We start from the raw sequence: 11970 nt of genomic DNA on the forward strand, positions 1-11970 counted from the left end.
ACATCAAGAAAGTGCTTTCATGACAAAACTACATAACATTTGTTCCATTTTTAAGTTTCCCTTTTTTTTATAGAATGTTCAGAGTTGTTTCTGTTTGCTTTCTGGAACTGGCATAAATAATCATTTTTATATCTGAACTGAGCAATTGTGTTCAATAATATGTCAAAATTTTAAGGTTTAGGTTTGGTTTAGCTTGGTTCTTTTAATTCTTTGGCAGTATATATGAAGGATAAAAAAGCATCTAGGATAGGGTACTGTGTAGCTCAGTGACTAAATGCTTGGGCAGTTGTGGTATCTAGCTGAGGCTAGACTGAAATGGTTTCATGTTCAATCCATAATGTGGGCGACTGATCTGATTTGAACTAGGGCAATGTTGGAAGCATGACAATGAGGCAGTTTGCAAATGATTAAAAGAAAGATGTGCCGTCACCGGACTTTGTACTCTTTTTAACCATGTGTTGAACCATGAACATGTTGATTCTTAAATAAGGACCAAATTGGATTTAGCCACAAAGCCTTCACGGATTAACTGTTAACAGTCACTCTTTAGACTCACTCATGACAAAACAGGATGGAATATTGGAGGAAACAGAAAGCACTGGCTGTTGAATCAAGACTGGAAATACTCCACACTTGTAATGCCCCACAACGATCGCCGCAAAATGTGAAGTTAATTGGTTCAGATTGTATCGATTGAGTTGGCCTGGACACTGAGAGAAGTCATTGATTAAATTTGAGTCATTCCATGGAATTTTAACATTGAGCAGGCAGACAACATCTTTATTTTGACATTTCACTACGACAGTAGTGCCACCAACACAGTCAGTTCTTAGTACTGCATTGGTTGACTGTTTTGTATGCTTCAGCCCTAATGAAGAGTTCAACCTCCAGTTTCCCATCCCAGACGAAAACATGCTGTCAAACAAGCCAAGATAGCATTTGTAATTTGCATTATAAGTACATATTCCTATTTCCAGGGAAAAGGGATATAATCATATCACAAAAACATTACAAATAAAATAATTTATGATTCTAATGTCTTAAATCATGTCAACTTCACTGAAGTGCATTGTGTCAAAATACATAGAAGTGACAACATTACAATGTTTTTTGCTTGATCATGTTTTGACTTTGTTTATGAGCAGGAATTCCAACTTGCATGCCCACTGCCTCAGTTTTATATCCCATTATTCCCTATTTTTTCAACCATATCTTTAATTATAATTTAGTTTGACACAATTGCTGTTTCAATCACTAGTAGTGCACTCCATGGAGTCTTAACTCAGAATTTTAAAAAATTATCACTGCTGCTTTCAGGACAGCAAACTTCTCGAGTGATGAAGTGAACTCAAAAGAGGTGGATGTAAGGTGAATAGCCAAGGTCTTGTTCCCAGGGTAGGGGAGTCGAGAATAAAGGGCATAGGTTTAAAGTTGGAGGGGAAAGAGTTAAAAGGGACTTGAAGGGTAACTCTTTCACACAGAGGATGGCATGTGTAGGGAATGAACTGCCAGAGGAAGTGATAAAGGCAGGTACAAATACAACATTTAAAAGACATTCAGACAGGTCCATGAATAGGAAAGATTTAGAGGGGTATGGGCCAAGCATAGGCAAACGGGACTAGTTCAGTTTAGAATACCTGTTAGGCGTAGACGAGTTGGGCCAAGTGGTCTGCTTCTGTAGTGTATGACTCTATGCCTCTATTCCTGTAAGTCAGGAGTGTGATGGAATACTCCCCACTTGCCTGGATGGGTGTAGCTCCAATGACACTCTAATGATACCATCCAAGGCATAGCAGCATTACATCCACAAGCATCCATTCCTTCCACCCACTGACGTTCGGTAGCAACAGTGTCTACCATCTACAAGATGCACAGCTGAAATCCACCAAAACTCCTCAGCCAGCACCTTCGAAATCCACGACCACTTCCACCTAATAGGGCGAGGGCAGCAGATACATGGGAACACCACCATTATCAAGTTCCCTTCCCAACCACCCATCATCCTGACTTGGAAATATATCAGTGTACCTTCACTGTTGGGTACCTTCACAAAAGGTCAAAATCCTTTAATTCCCTCCCTAAGGATATTGTGGGTCACCCTGAAGCAGGTGGACTGCAGCGGGTGAAGAAGACAGCTCCCCATCACCTTCTCAAGGGTAAGTAGTGACAGGAAATAAATGCTGACCAGCCAGTGATGCCCACATCTTACAGATGAATAAAACAGTTGTTTATCTCGAATGGGAGAGCTTTAATAAAAAAGATTGCTTGCCTGGTCAGTAAAAGTTAAAATTACTTGCCTATAGCACGTTTTCTCTTTGCAGATTTGTTGGTGGTCACACTCTTTAAACTCCAATATATTCTTTGTTTTTGGTGATGCCCATTCTATCTATCTCAAAATGTGAATCATTGAGTAAGTCTCTGGTGTTTCTTATGGCACAGTGGTAGTGTTCCTCTCTCTGAACTTAAAGGCCCAATTTCAATTCCCACCTGCTGCAGCGGAGAATCATAGCACCTCAAAACAGGCTGAAAATTTTAAAAAAGAATCTGATGTTTCTTTTCATTTCGATTGTTTTTGGTCAAAAAGACATATCTCAATTCTTGCTTTTGTTCACATTAAGATCTTCCCCCAAATAAATATCGCTTTGTTACAATGCTACTTTTTAATATTGTTCACTCACAAAAGGCACTTCAATATATCCAAGATCATTGCTATAGTTTCCAACTTAACCATTCCACATGTGGAACAATTCCTATGCTTCCTTTTCTTTTAGGTTTACTTGTGACATTCTCTTTCACCAAGCCCTCTCCTTCTGAGAGTAATTCAGGCAACACAGCAACAATTCAACCTTAGGAGAAAGAAACACTCGGTAGCACGGTGGCTCAGTGGTTAGCACTGCTGCCTCACAGCACCAAGGTCCCAGGTTTGATTCTAGCCTTGGGCGACTGTCTGTGTGGAGTTTGCACATTCTCCCCATGTCTGCATGGGTTTCCTCTGGGTGCTCCGGTTTCCTCCCACAGTCCAAAGATGTGCAGGTTAGGTGAATTGCCATTCTAAATTGCTCATAAGTTAGGTGCGTTAGTCAGAGGGAAATGGGTCTGGGTGGGTTACTCTTCGGAGGGTCGATGTGGACTTGTTGGGCCGATGGGCCTGTTTCCGTACTGTAGGGAATTTAATAAGTGGAAGTGGGGAACAATGAAATGGCTGAGGAACTGAATAAGTACTTTGCGTTATTCCTCATGGTGAAAGACACGAGTAATATTCAAAAGACTCTGGGGAGCAGAGTTGAGTATGGTGGCCAACACCATGGGAATGGTGCTAGAAAAACTAAAAGACCTGAAGGTGGATGTATCACCTGGCCCAGATGGATTACACCCCAGAGTTCTGAAGGAGATAGCTGAAGAGGTAGTGGAGGTGTTAGTGGTGATCTTTCAGGAATCATTGGAGTCAGGGAGGGTCCAATAAGGCTAGAAAATCGCTAATGTAATACCTCTGTTTGAGAAGGGAGTAAGGGTAAAGATGGGAAATCACATGCTTATGAGCCTGATCTTGGTCATGAGTAAGATTTTGGAGTCCATTGTGAAGGATGAGATTTCTGAATACTTGGAAGTGTATGGTAAAATAGAGCATAGTCAGCATGGTTTCATCATGGTGAGGTCATGCCTGACAAATCTGTTAGAATTCTTTGAGGAGGTAATGAGCAGTTTTGACCAAGGAGAGCCAATGGATGTTATCTTCTTGGACTTTCAGAAGGCCTTTGACAAGGTGCAGCACAGGGGGCTGCTGAGTAAGATGAGGGCCCATGGTGTTAGAGGCAACTTGCTAGCATGGATAGAAGCTTGGCTGTCTGGCAGGAAGCAGAGAGCCGGGATAAAAGGGTCCTTTTCAGGATGGAAGCCTGTGACAAGTGGTGTTCCGCAAGGTTTAGTGTTGGGGCCACAACTTTTCACTTTATACATTAATGATCTAGATAAAGGAACTGAGGGCATTCTGGCTCAGTTTGCAGATGATACAACGATAGGTAGAGGGACAGGTAGCATTGAGAAGGCGGGAGGCTGCAGAAGGATTTAGACAGATTAGGAGAGTGGGCAAAAAAGTGGCAGATGGAATACAATGTGGGAAAGTATGAGATCATGCACTTTGGAAAGAAGAATAGAGGCATGGACTATTTTCTAAATGAGGAGAAAATTCAGAAATTTGAAGTGTAAAGGGACTTGGGCGTTCTAGTCCAGGATTCTCTGAAGGTAAACTTACAGGTTGAATCGCTAGTTGGGAAGGCAAATATAATGTTGGCATTTATTTTGCAAGGTCTAGAATATAAAAGCAGCAATGTACTTCTGAAGCTTTACAAGGCTCTGGTCAGACCACATTTAGCGTATTGTGAGTAAGTTTGGACCTCATATCTCAGGAAGGATATACTGGCCCTGGAACAAGTCCAAAGGAGGTTCATGAGAATGATCCTAGGAATGAAAGGTTTAACATTGAGGGACTTTTGAGGATTCTGGGACTATACTTGATGGAGTTTAGAAGGATGAGGTGAGATTTAACTGAAACATACAGAATACTGAATGGCCTGGACAGAGTGGACATTGGGAAGATGCTTCCCTCGGTAGGATAGACTAGGACACAAGGGCACAGCCTTAGAGTAAAGGGAAGACCTTTTAGAATAGAGATAAGGAAAAAACTTCTTCAGCCAGAGAGTGGTGAATCTGTGAAATTCATTGTCACTGAAGGCCGTGCAGGCCAGGTCATTGAGTATATTTAAGACAGAGGTAGATAGGTTTTTGAGGCGGCACAGTGGCTCAGTGGTTAGCACTGCTGCCTCACAGCACCAGGGACCCCAGTTCGATTCTAACCTGAGGTGACTGTCTGTAGAGTTTGCTCATTTTCCCTGTGTCTGCGTGGGTTTCCTCTGTGTGCTCTGGTTTCCTCCCACAGTCCAAAGACGTGCAGGCCAGGTGAATTGGCCATGTTAAATATCCCATAGTGTTAGGTGCATTAGTGAGAGGGAAATGGGTCTGGGTGGGTTACTCTTCAGAGGGTTGGTGTGGACTTGTTGGGCCGAAGGGCCTGTTTTCACACTTTAGGGAATCTAATCTTGATTGTCATGGGGATTAAGGGTTATAGGGAGAATGGGGCTGAGAAACCTAGCAGCCATGATTGAATAGCAGAGCAGACTCGATGGGCTGAATGGCCTCATTTCTGCTCCTATGTCTTATGGTCTCCCCTTCCCCAATCCCAATGGGATTATCTGTTCTTTCCATTCTGGCATTTAGACACACCATTGTTCTGCCATTCTCACGTTCCAATCACTTTCTCTGAACTATCAACATCTTTTTTCCACCAGCACTCTACACCCTATCAACCCTAAATATAGCATAAATGCTACCCCCTGCACACTTCACTTCAGCTTGACTCAAAACGTTAGCTTGCTCTTTCTCCGTGGATGCTGCCTGACCCATTGTGATCTCCAGCAATTGTTTTCAGTGTTAATCTACATAATCTTTATGAGAACTCTGCTCTGGAACAATTTGTGAATTATCTGTCATTAACTACCAATGGCTGTCAAATCTATAACATGATTTAACATTGTGACCATCAATAGAAGTAAACAAGGAACGAAAACTATATTTATAAACATTCACTGCCCTCTGAACTCAGATTAAAAAACAAAGAAGGCATTATGGGAGTAGTCTAAGGGCCCATTAACAGTGACTGTTTTGTGGGACAGAGATTAAATCAGGACATAATGAGGTCATGTAAAACAAAACAGAACATTACTCATGGATGAGTTTAACCTTTATTGGGAAAATCAAATTGCAAAGAGTAGCTAACGAGGAAGTATTCAGAGGTTTGAATCTTGCATTTTTTTTGGTTAAGTAAAGATGCATTGCGTTTTTTTTGGGAGGATCTTTTGCCACAAAGCCTAATGATTTCATGCCAAAGTTGTCTCATTAACCATCTATCTCATTTCTATATCTGATCCCCATGTTTAATGTCTGCTCCACCTTACCACTCAACTGGCAAACCAGAATTCATTGGTATCCTTTAAAAGTCAGGGGTTGCTCTTAGAAAAGCATGGTCAGTCCAGAAGTCCCCTGCAGTTACTGACATTTGCCCCAGACATGGCAAACAAAGGGAGATTGGAACCCCGTTTTGCAGACAAGGTCCTGGTCATCCTGCTGGACAAGGACATCTTCCTCCCCAGAAGCAGCACTGAAAGCCACAACACCATGCTAGCCTGCTCTAAGGTTTCCCCATCTGGGTTAAAGTATTCTCAACAGCCTGAAGGAACAGAGGAATGGCCAAAACTGTCCTTCTCCACTCTGCCAGGATAAGTTCTGCCTTCTTCTCTCCAATACTTTACACTCATTCTCTCTCTGCTACTGCACCCATTGCCCACCAAGGTTCACGCTCCACCATTCTCACCACTGGTTGTAACACTATCCCCATTTACTGTCACCAACCCCAATGCCCAACACCAAAAATGCTTCATGCCCTCTTGTGCTGCCTATGCACTCGCTCTGGTCACCTGCACCAACAGGAATAGCTGTACAACCCACTTTCATCTCCATTAATTTCTGCCTCTCGCTCACTTCAGGAAGAAAACAATATAGCAGAAAAAGTCAAGACAGGTGGGATACTGTCTGTCTTTTGTGGTGAGGATCCTGACTCTGACCGGTCAAACTTCAGGAGCTAGACTGGTATCAGAGGATACCCTTGAAATACTGTACCAGGAGTCTGTGAGTAAAGGTTATTCCCCCTTGACTTGACTGAGGCTTCCTGGGAACTATGAGAGTCCCTTGGACTTGTGCCTGTGCTAGATGGTAAAAAAGGAGCAAAGTTCAAAAAGCAAAGCAGGAATACTGTTTGCTCAGAGTGAATGAGTGCTGTGAAAGCCCAGAGGTACAGCCTGGTCTAGTCCTTGAGCTGGTCGGTTCCTCAGCAAACAGTGTCCTTGCTGCAGCTTTTCAATGTCATACTGAAGTGTAAAAGTGTTTTGACAGTGGATTGGAGGTGTTCCATGAGAGTTGTTAGGGTGGCACATGTTAGATGCAAATATCCATGGACATGGGGTGCATGTGAATAGTGCCCATGGGGTGTGCCCTTCAATGTTACTTAAACACATAGAAAATATCACTGGGGTAGGCCAATTAGCCCTTTAACTAGGCAAAAGTGAGGACTGCAGATGCTGGAGATCAGAGTCAAGGTTAGAGTGATGTTGGAAAAGCACAGCAGGTCAGGCAACATCCGAGGAGCAGGAAAATTGGGCAGGAACCCTTCATCCAGCACCACTCTAACCTTAACCCATTTAGATTAGATTCCCTACAGTGTGGAAACAGGCCCTTCGGCCCAACAAGTCCACACCAACCCTCCGAAGAGTAACCCACCCGGTCCCATTTCCCTCTGACTAATACACCTAAGACTATGGGCAATTTAACATGGCCAATTCACCTGACCTGCACATTTTTGGACTGTAGGAGGTAACCCACGCAGACACAGGAAGAATGTGCAAATCACACAGTCGACTGAGGCTGGAATCAAACCTGGGACCCTGGTGCTGTGAGGCAACAGTGCTAACCACTGAGCCACTGTGCCACCCCAAAATTTAGCCCTTTAAGTCTGCCCTATCATTCAATATTATCATGGCTGATCATCCAATTCAGTACACAGCTCTTCTCTTTCTTTCCACAACCTTGAACCCTTTAGCATGAAGAACTATATCCAACTCTTTCTTGAAAACATACAGTGGTTTGGCTGCAACTATTCTCGATGGCAGAGAATTCCACAGGCTCACTACTCTCAGGATGAAGAAATTCCTCACTCAATCAAGTCCTAAATGGTCTATCCCATATCATTAGACCCCTGGTTCTGGACTCCCCAGTCACTGGGAACATCTTTTCTGTGTTTACCCTGTCTCTTCCTGTTAGAAATTTGAAATTTCTATGAGTTTGTCTCTCGTTCTTCTAAAGCCCAGTGAATATAATCAATCCAGTCTTTTCTCATACTCAGTCCTGCCATTTCAGGAATCAGTCTGGTAAACCTTCACTGCACTCGCTCCATATCCAGAATGGGTCCTCCTCAGACAAGGAGACCAAGCTGCACACAATACTCCAGAACTGGTCTCACCAAGACCCTGTACCATTGCAGCAAGACATCCCTGCTCCTGCACTCGAATCCCCTTATTATGAAGGCCAACATACCACTTACCTTTCTCACTGCCTGCTTCACCTGCATGTTTATTTTCAGTGACTGGTGTACAAGGACACTCTAATCTGGTTGTACATTCCCCTCTCTCAATTTCTAACCATTCAAATAATAACCTACTATCCTGTTTTTTTTTAACCAAAGTCGATAACCTCACATTTATTTGCATTATAGTTGATTTGTCACTACACACAACTTTCCCAAATCACACTGAAGCATCTCTACTTCCTCCTCACAGTTCAGCCTCCCACCCAGCTTTGTGTCATCTGCAAGCTTGAAAATATTACTTGGTTCCCTCATTAACAAATATATATATCTGTAGTGAATAATTGGGGTCCAAGCATTGATCCTATATTGGCCCCATTAGCCACTGGGTCATAATCTGAAAATGATCCAATTATTCCTATTCTTTGTTTCTCGTCTGCCAACCAATTCTATATCCAAGTCAGTACACCACCTCCAATCCCAAGGCATTAATTTTACATGTTAATTTCTTGTATGAAACCTTATCGAAAGCCTTCCGAAACCACTTGCATTGGTTTTCCCCTTATTAGCTCTATTAGTTACACCCTTGAAATACTCCAATAGATTTGTCAAGCATGATTTCCCTTTCATAGGTCCATGCTGACTCCATCCAATCCTGTCACTGTTTTCCAAATGGTCTGCTATTAGAGCAGAGAATATAGAATAATACAGCACAGGAATAGGTTCTTTGGCACATGATATTGTGCCGAACATAATGCCAAATTAAACTAATTCCTTCTGCCTGTCCTTGGTCCATATCCTTCCATTCCTTGCATATTCATGTGGTTATCTAAAAGTCCCTTCAATGCCCCTTTCATATTTGCCTCTACCATTACCCCTGACAATGCATTCCAGACTCCTACCACTCAGTGTGTAAAAAACTAATCCCACATGTCTCCTTTGAACTTTCCCCTCTCACCTTAAATGCGTGCCCCCTCGTACTAGACATTTCAACTCTAGTGAAAGGATTCTGACTGTCAACCCTATCTATGCATTTCATAATTTTACAGACTGCTGGTGAGTCTCCTCTCAGCCTCTGCTGCATCACAGAAAAAAGGAGCAAAGTTCAAAAAGCAAAGTTTTTCTAACCTCTCCTAAGAGCTCAGCCTCTAATCCAGGCAGAATCCTGGCAAACTTCTTCTGCACCCTCTCCAAAGCCTCCACATCTTTCCTGTAATGTGGAGGCCAGAATTGAATGCAATACTGTACGTGTGGCCTACCAATGTATCATAAAGCTGCAACATAACATCCTGACTCTTGTACTCAAATCCCTGACCAATAAAGGCAAGCATGCCATACGCCTTCTTTACCGCTCAATCGACTTGCGTGGCCACTTTGAGGGAGCTATGGACTTGAAGCCCAAGATCCCTCTGTACATCAATGCTTTTCAGGGTCCTGCCATTAACTGTATACTTTTCCTTAACATTTGATTTTCCAAAGTGCAGCACTTCACACTTATCTGGATTAAACTCCAACTGCCATTTCTCTAGTCATATCTGCAATTGATTTATATCCTGCTGTATTCTTTGGCAACCTTCTTCACTTTCCACAACTCCACCAATATTTGTATCATCTGCAAATGTACTAACCCACTCATCTACATTTTCATCCAAATCATTTACATATATTACAAACAGCAGAGGTCCCAGGGTGGATCCCTGTGAAACATCACTAGTTACTGACCTCCAGCCAAAAACACCCTTCCATCACTACCCTCTGCCTTCTTTGGGCAATTCTGAATCCAAGTGGCCAAGTCATTGTGAATTCTGTGTATCCTGAGCTTCTGGATGAGCCTACCATGAGGTACTTTATTGAAAGTCTTACTAAAACCAATGTAGACAATATCCACTGCTATACCTATATCCATTACCTTTGTCACTTGAAAAAATCAATCAGGTTCGTAAGACATGACCTGCCCCATACAAAGCCATGCTGACTATCCCTAATTAGGCCACGCTTTACCAATTGTGCATAAATCCTATTCCCTAAAACTTCTCTCCAATAGCTTCCCAACCATCGATGTGATATTTACCAGTCTATCGTTTCCTGAATTATCTCTATTTCCCCTTCTTGAACAGAGGAACAACATTAGCTATTCACCAGTTCTCCAGGACCTCTCCAACGGCTAGCAAGGATACAAAGATCTTGGTCAAGTTAATGAGGTTTGTGAAAATGGACTCTAGCAAATTTCCCACTACTAATTTTAGGCTAACCAGTACATAATCCCCTGCTTTATCTCTATCTCCTTTTTAAAAATATATTGGGGTTATATTAGTTACCCTTCAATCTGGAGTATATAGAATCTTGAAAGATGACAATCAATGCATCTACTATATTTCAGACCACTTCTCTAAATACTTTGGAATATAGATGATCAGATCTTGGGGATTTATCAGCCTTCAATCTCATCAATTTCCCCAACACTATTTCCCTACCAATACTAATTTCCATCAGGTCCTCCCTCGCACTAAATCCTGTGTTCCTTGACATTTTTGATGCTTTATTGTATCCTCCTTTGTCAAATAACAAATTCCTTCTCCCCAAAATTCTCATTTTCTCTTATCCTCAGGAGAGTGAACCACTCCATCCTACACATCACTACTTTGGCTGCTTAAAATGTGCAGAGCAAAGCTTACCAGGATATGCAGTACATTCTGCCCAGACTATACTGGAAGTCCCCTCACTATCGCTCCAGGCAATAGAAACACATCTTCAGCAGCCGAATACTCTGCTCCACCACTGGTTGAGGAATGGATAGCATTATATGGGCAGCACGGTGGCTCAGTGGTTAGCATTGCTGCCTGGGGTTTGCACATTCTCCCCATATCTACATGGGTTTCCTCCGGGGTGCTCTCCCAAAGTTTCCTCCCAAAGATGTGCAGGAAGGTGGATTGGCCATGCTACATTGCCCATATTGCCCAGGGGTGTGCAGGCTAGGTGGATTAGCCATGGGAAATGTAGGGATAGGGTAGGGGATAGGTCTGGGTGGGATACTTTTGGATGGCGGGTATGGACTTGATTGGCTGAATGGCTTGCTTCCACACTGTAGGGATTCCATTTCTGCACTCCACAATAGTCAGGGGGTTGTACAGTATGGATTGCAGTCACAGTTGCTTTTCCTCATCCCCCAGTAAACAGTCTTGGAAAGCATTCCATGTAACAGTGCTCCAGAATGGACAAGATTTTCTTTTATTCATTCGTGGGACATGGGCGTTGCTGGTGGGAGTGCATTTATTGTCCTTCCCTAGTTGTCCTTGCGAAGGTGGTGGAGATCTGGCTTCTTAAACCGTTGCAGTTCAAATGCTGTATGTAATGCTCTTAGGGAGGCAATTCCAGAATTTTGATCCAGTGACAGTAAAGGAACAGCAGTATATTTTCACATCAGGATGGTTAGTGGCCTAGAGGGAAGCTTGCGGGTGGTGGTGTTGCCATGCATCTGCTGCTCTTGTCCTTCTAGGTAGAAGTGATCATTGGTTTGGAAGGTGCTATCTGAGGAACTTTGGTGAGTTTCATGGCAGCTGTTGGGGTAGTGGGCACAGCTCTCCAAGAAGTGGTTAATGGAATGGAACCTCTGCTGTTGCTGAGTTCTGCAGCTCTGTGATTCCATTCTCTCAGTTCCATGTGGGTGCAGTCCATCTCACCCTGCACGTAGGTGAAACCAGCAATGTTTCTGAATCCTACTGCCTAAGCGGCAACACCGTGCTTGTACAAATGACATCAGTCACATTCCTGATTCATTT

Source organism: Chiloscyllium plagiosum, unplaced genomic scaffold (genome assembly GCF_037043375.1).
Source record: "Chiloscyllium plagiosum isolate Xiang-an unplaced genomic scaffold, Cpla_swu_hap1 HiC_scaffold_1, whole genome shotgun sequence".
Lineage (NCBI taxonomy): Eukaryota > Metazoa > Chordata > Chondrichthyes > Orectolobiformes > Hemiscylliidae > Chiloscyllium > Chiloscyllium plagiosum.